Below are 6,000 nucleotides of genomic sequence, written 5' to 3'. Positions count from 1 at the left end.
TTCAAAATCAGTTTTTAAAAAGTAAGCAAAGCAGCCTGCATAGGAAAAAGATTTCAAAATGTGTCAGGTGGAGAATGGATCTAGATGCAACTCTTCCATGTCTCAAATGACATTTAATGATAGGATGAAACTATAGAGCCACCACTTGGACTCCTGGTTTTGTTTTATGAGCAATGTCTGTTGGAGACACTGAATTAGAGAAGCAGGCTCAAGACCATGATTCCTATGCAGACACACTCCTCAGTTTGGTCCATTTTTTGCTTCCAGGGCTGGTTTTTTTGTGTAGGTACACAGTTTGTGGTAATTGGGAGTGGGAATGAGGCCGAGCCTCGTCCCCAATGGGCACAGCTGTGAGAAGCAGGTAAGCAGCATTGGCAGCAATGAGCCATGGAGTGCCCAGGTACTGACCAACCACCAAAGGGAACAGAGGGCACACAGGAGCAGTGCATGAACATGAGGGGTATAAAAGGTTGGGCTAAAGAACAAGAAGGGCAGATGCTTGCAGCCTTCTGAAATGGTAAGGTGTTACTCTGTATGCGTTGAAGCTTTCTGAGATTGTATGGTGATCCTCTGTGTATTGTGGCTGTCTCAACTGTGACATAGGCTGCAATTTTTGTACATCTGCTTTTTACTTATTATGCCTTTCATCACATCATAAGAGAAGTCTAAGTCCCAGTTAAAAGCTGCATGTTGTACTAGACTCTAGGTGCTGAAAGCTAGGTGCTTTGAAAGCCAGCTGTGGTTCCAGCCAGATTAACAAAGGGTATTCTCGGGCCTCTGAAAATAAGCAGGGAAGGTGTGCACTGGAACAACTTTCACTCTATCATCTCCAGGTTTTCTGCCCTATTCTGTCCATGTCCAAGTTGGTTATGATTCAGGGGCTACGTTTTACATTAAAATGTAACATTTTACAGAGAACTCTCTCATTTCTATGTGCTTTAGAGCTGTACTGTAATACAGCCCTCTGGGAACTCTTTCACAAACAGTGTGAAAATCCATGCAACGGAGTTAGCGAGATGTAACCTTGTCATGGATCCCAAGATAATATGTTCTGGATGGTTAATCAAACCCTTCAGTTAAAACTGGGATTGGAGTGACTGACTTCTTTGGTGTACTTGGAGCATATTTGGAAAACATGCTCAAAAGACTTATGAGGTTGTTAAAAGATGTTCCTCTGGGGGACAGCATACTTTGATGCACACTCTTGTCTAACAAGCCAACTCAGGTCCATTTACAACATCAGAATTGGACTGCAGAGTCCACTTTTGACTGTTCAGTCGTCATCTGGTGAAAGTGGTTTGTCTTTCATATGTTTCAGTACGATGCTGTGGTATGCATCTGTTAGTTTTTCAAAAGTCACTTCTATTGCTTCTGTCTCTATTTTGTGACATGAAACAAGCGTGAAGTAGGAGATAAAGGCAGTGGCTGAGTGACAGCAATGATTGTATAGCTGCCTTCCTCACTATATCCTGATAGAGTTGTCTCTAATTCTCATTTATATTTGCTACACTGGAGTTACATTTATTTGTGCTTTCTTCCTTTGTTCACTTCTACTTGGTTTTCTTTTTCAGGCACTTACTCTGCTTTATTGTTCTTGTGTGCACAATTCCACTGCAGTTATATTTATGAAAGATTTTAGCCAAACAAACTAGCTTGGCCTGCGTTCCACAGGGACTCATGAAAGTCTTTGTTATTCTTACTATTCATGTTAATGCTTTGAATTTTAATTACTTACACATGCAGATAAATAGTACATGTTCTTTATACTTGTAAAGCAGGTTCTATGAATTCTGTGAAATCACTTTTGTTTCATCTAATATTTGTTTTATAAGGTTTTCAAAAGGAGCAAATTCTGAGGAGTTTGGTGTGTTAAAATCCACACTGACATCCCTGGTGATTTTTATCCATGCTAGATTTAACTTTTTATTGTGTTTTGTCCATAACTTTTTTATCTTAAAAACCATAAGCTTTTGCCATGTGTGCATACTAGGCCCATGTTTTGTGTCCCCACGCTTTTAGAAAGTGGATGTCACTTGTGATCCTTTTTTGAACTTTAAACACACAGGAACAAACTCGAAGAGCTTGAGCATTAATAGAGCAGAGAGAACACCCACTGAGGCAGTACACATGACACAAACAATAATACAACAATTGAGACCTAGGAAAGATCTTACCCAGGATCAGCAAGATGATTTCACAGAGTTCATAGAGTGGTGTGGATGTACCAGAGTACATCCTGTGTACCAAAGAGTCTTGGGAAACATCACCATTAGCAGTGGCTAATTCAGATGTGTTCTTTGGAGCTTTCTGAAAGGCAGCTCCTTCCACAGATATGGCTATGGACTGCCATGTTAATTGGTATAGTGCAGTTAATTCCAGTTCAGTAATGATGCTTACATCTGTCTGACTTCCTAAACCCACAGCAGTTCAGGATGAGCTGCAATATATTTACATGGGAAAAGGTTTCTTGACACTTAAGATAGTGCTACGAAACCATACAATTATTTCTTAATATCACAAGCAATTTGGTTGTTAAGTAAATGATTCTGTATGTAGAATAAACCACAAAATGTTTAGTTCTTGATGGCTGCTCTTTCAAATGCCTCTATAGCTGTGAATTAGGAATGAGCTCTAGCTCCTTAACTTCAAGACTTAAAAGGTAAAATCCCATATTAGGAATTTAAACAAGGGTGATTTTTGATTTTCTCTTTTGCGTTTTGCTCTCAGAGAGAACACTTTATTGTCTGACAAAGATTTTGAGAAGTTTAATGATGCTTGTGCTTTGTGCTTTAAATTTGATATGCAAAATTCTATATATTCTCCTCTCCCTCAGCACAGGTTTATTTCAAATTGTATCTGCTAAGATGTTCAAATAAAAAAATAGAGATCACAGATTTTCTTTGGGCTGCTGTAGCAAACCAGGCTTTCCGTAAAGTAATGAAATTTATTTCAACTTCCAAATTAATTTGTGTACAAATTTAACTCTCTAGAATATTTGTAAGAAAAAGAACATCTTAACTCCCTAATGATATAAAAAACAAGCAAAATAAGCCATTTTCATGTGGTCTTGCAACTATCACACAAACTAAGATCTTAAAACTTTTTGCAGTGTTGAAATGAAAATTTTAACTTAATTTTTTTTGCAAGGAAAAAAAAATCAGAGAAAACAATGCTTAGTTTCACTGGAGGGTAGTATCCTTTTCCTTAGGTTTACAATGGACTGGTTGTGCTCAGATGAACAGTTAGTACATCATAATTCATGTAACAGCAGTTCAAGCCTTTGTTGTATTAAAACCTCTAGAGACAGGAAGGCAGCTTATATACTTTAATATTCTCTGGCTTGATGCCCTGATTTAAAACACTCCTACAGCACCTTTTACACTAACTTTGGATTGGTTGTGTTCAAAGTAATGGTATGCAAGTTGTGGTAGTTAACAAAGATTTAGAATATATGTAGTGTTTTCCATCCCCATATCCCAGAGCAGTTCAACACATAATTTCCTTATAACCTTTCTGATAATGCAGCTTGGATTTTAAATCTATATAAAGACAGATTATAATTGTTACTAGAGAGGGTTGCTGGTATTTTATTCTTTCGTAATTCTCTATCGCACATTTGGTTTATCTGCTTTGGAGATGGAATGCAAGCACCAAGCAGAATTACAGCCAAGGTGAATTTGGCTGGGTACTGGCAGCCACTGTATGCGCTATTTAAACTGTTTATATACTCCTTTGGGAGACTTTCTTCACTTCTGTCAATCATTAAAAAAACCAAACCAGGAATGAATACATTGTGGTTATATCTTTTGGAGAAAAGGTACCCAGAAATAATTGCTTACTTCTTTCTTTTGGTATCTCTGACTTCCTAGAAATGTTGGTGATTAAGATAAGAATTTTTTTTTTCATCTATTGCATAAGAATTAATTTTTCATCTATTAGATGGTGAGGTTCAGTATCCTCAGGTTTATTTATGAGGATCTCTGCATAAACACTGTGTACAAAAGAAAGGTAAAAATTCAATTAGTGATTCAGACTGACAAAGGTAAGTAGTAGGGCATATCTAATTTCATTGCTGCACATCTTGGCTAGTTAGGCCAGATTTTTCAGTTTAACTACTGAGCGCTGTGTTCCAAGTATTATATCCCTGTCTTCAGAATTTGTTGAGGAATGAAGTTTAACAAAATGTTCCCAAGTTTTTTACCTACAGAAAGAATATCCTGTATCTCCTGGTGACAAGGCTTACACTCTGCCCTGTGTCCTTGCTGCTGAGTACCCTGTACAGCCCTGCTGGCCCATGGCTGAGCAGTCTGTTCTCAGCATCTTGGTTTGTCCTTCTGGCCCAGACCAACGGTGTTGCTGCCTCGCTGACCTGCTGTGCTTCTCCCTTCTTGGGCTGCAGATCCACCTTGCAAGTACCTAGCAGGACTGTCCCCTGCCCCTGCAGCCCTGCCTCTGCATGTCCCTGGCTTCAGCCACACACCCTTTGCAGGGCACTTCCCGGACAGGAGGCTCCAGGTAAGCTATGACCATCTCTCTCAATCCATCTCTCTCAATCCATCCCTGCTTTTTTTTTTTATTTTATTTTTTTTTATTTCCCTGTGGAAAGGAGGAGAGGATAGGTGGAAGATGCTAAATCCTGATGCTCAAAGCTGCAGACAGCATCCTGGCTGTGCTTAATGTTAAGGAGAGCAGAGCCCAGTGCTGCAGAAGGCTGTGAGGACTGACCTCACCTAAGGGCTGCTTTCCCTGGGCTGCTCTAGGCTTTCAAAGTATGTGTGTTTGCAGGGTTTGTTTTCTTTACAGTGGCATTATTAATAACTAGAACTCTCTTTTCATTGGACTCCAGACCCGAAGTAGTGCTGGCTGCAATTTAATGCTTTTTTCCCTCACTGGCAGTCCCTGCAGTTGGCTCCTGGTATGTGTCTGTGGCAGGACTTGGAGTCCAGCAGCCTTAGTATGGGTTCCAGCTCTCTCTCATTTGAACTGGGAAGTATCCTAATTCCAGCTTGCTTTTCCTGTAATGCATTTCATTATTGTTTCCACATTGTGAGGAAGAAATGATATTCAGGCTATTTTTTTTTGCACAGACAGATGGCCAATAACTGAGCCTAATGAAGAAAATAACTTGGATCATGGTGCTAGTGTCAAAGAGGGGATTACTGGAAGTCTGTCTTGTACAAGCTGAGAATGCAACAAACATAAATTGTAGCCAAACTATATTGCTATGTGGCTTTCTTATTTAATTTGTTCCCTCTTCACCACCATTTTTGCAATTGTGCATGTTAATGAAAGGTAAATCAGTGTCATTCATGTGTAGGCATGTAGCCTTGTCAAAAAATAGCTTTAAAATCTTTCCTAGCTCTGCCCATATGTGTGTTTTAGTATTTCTCTTCCCAGATCTCAAATTTTCTCCCTCCTTTTACCCAACGTGACAGAAATTGAATAAATTTAATTTTTTTTTAAATTCGTGTTGTACATGAAAAATGTTTGGCAAGTGTTGCCATGTCTAAGGATTTCTCTGACTGACTGGTGAACTGAGAACACTTAATTGAACTTTGCTGTCTGTCTGCTCTTGGGAGATTATGGTTGTGCCTGCATCCCCAAGCCTGGCAGTTGGCCTAATTTAGGTTTAGGACCCATTGTATCTAGAGGCATTCAGGGCTGGCATTTGGCCAGGCTTATTTTAATTGCAGCTTCTCTCAGGCTCCTTCCTGGAGTTTTGCTTTTCTCTCTCCCCTTCCCTTCAGCTGTGTGGCTGGAGAGGGTGTAGAAGAGCAAGCCGCTCACAAAGACCCAAGTCTTGGAAGGATTACACAGCCAAACCCCTTTGGTGCAGACTAGCCACCCATGAACTCATGCCACTGGGTAAAGCCCTTGGCACTCAGTGGATCCATTTTTTTGGACTATGGATGGTAACAGGAGTGAGCTCAAAAACCAAGAAGGAAAAATATAGTTTTCACCCCACCTGTTCTATGAACAGTAATTCCTGCCCATGAGAAA

Source organism: Anomalospiza imberbis, chromosome 6, assembly GCF_031753505.1.
Source record: "Anomalospiza imberbis isolate Cuckoo-Finch-1a 21T00152 chromosome 6, ASM3175350v1, whole genome shotgun sequence".
Classification (NCBI taxonomy): Eukaryota; Metazoa; Chordata; class Aves; order Passeriformes; family Viduidae; genus Anomalospiza; species Anomalospiza imberbis.
Note: the sequence above shows the minus strand (reverse complement) of the source record.